Here is a 1,449-nt window from a genome sequence, read left to right as displayed (position 1 = left end):
TTTTCGTACAATGACTTTTATTTCATCGGTCAGTTTGTATGCCAACTATTTTTTTTATTGGGCTGATACACTGTGCAACAGCTAATCTGGGGGGTGAGAAATTCCAAGTCAGGGTGATACTAGGTCAGTATAGTAAAACCCTCAAAGTGTTTGGCGTTCGTATGTGTCAGTTTGATTTTGTTTCATAACTTAACGGAATTTTTCGAGTGTTACAAAAACATTTAGGCGCTACAATCTACAAACAAATGCAATTCCCACGACGGTTCTGCGCACCGGAATTGACTCGGATTTTATCCGACCAAGAGCTGTTTTTTCGGCGATCTAACTCCGTTTGGATCGGTAAGTGTTAATCTTTGTTTGTCGTCATTGGAGCAATGCCGTGGAGCAGGGTCTAACCCGGACCCGGAGGATTTTTTCTGCTCCGTTTGCGCAAAAAGGCTCGGACAACGGACTCCAGAGTAAGATCGAGGAGATAGTTGCACTTATGAATCGGAAAAGCGTATCTATAGTTGCGGTCCAAGAAACCAAATTAAACAGCCGCTCAGATCTTCTGAGTTGTGCCGGTTCCAACGTAATACGTAAGGATCGCGGGCGAGACAATGGTGGTGGCCTAGCCTTTATAATGCACAACACCGTGCAGTCCAATCGATGACGACATCGAGCTAAGGGACACTACCTTAGAATGTAAGGGTATAGCTATCCGGTCAGGCGATGTTGAGCTGGAATTATTTAATATATACATCCCCCCAGTTAGATGTTGCCCTACAGGATATCGCCCTAATATAGGCGCGCTACTTTGTGATGAAAACCATCTAGTACTGGGCGACTTTAACGCGCACCACGATCTTTGGCATTGCTGCCTGTCTAACGATCGTAAGGAGATGGAGCTGGCGGAACAGATTGACGATTAGACATTCTGCACAATGAATGGCGAAGCCCCCACCAGAGTTATGGGTACCTCTAATAGCAAAAAATCAAAAAAATTATAAAAAATAACACTCAAAAAATCGCGTGCCTGGTAGAATAACATGAATAACAAAGAAAGTTGCAAAAAGTTGCAACTGAAATCAAAAGCATAGACTTACCGTGCTATTCTGTACTGTGATACAGTCTCAAATCTCTAAATTTGAGATTTTAAGTTAGAGACAATTTTTGAGACTTGAGACGATTTTGCTATTCTGTAAGTGACAGTCACAAAATCTATTACATTTCATTATTCGGAGATGTTTTTACACTTTTTCTTTTTTTTTTTTTGTTAAATACATTGTATTTGCGATCTATTTTAGTAAATAATAAGCAAATTTGATAACAAAACCATAATTTGACTTATATTTTTGGTCTCCCATGAGATCAAAAATAATATACAATATAACAATATGTTCTAAATACAAATGTTTGTATAAAAATTTTAATTATACATTTAATATCGTAGTAACATATATAATTAAA

The sequence above is a fragment of the Bactrocera neohumeralis genome, chromosome 4 (assembly GCF_024586455.1).
Source record: "Bactrocera neohumeralis isolate Rockhampton chromosome 4, APGP_CSIRO_Bneo_wtdbg2-racon-allhic-juicebox.fasta_v2, whole genome shotgun sequence".
Classification (NCBI taxonomy): Eukaryota; Metazoa; Arthropoda; class Insecta; order Diptera; family Tephritidae; genus Bactrocera; species Bactrocera neohumeralis.
This window is presented reverse-complemented; position numbering follows the sequence as displayed.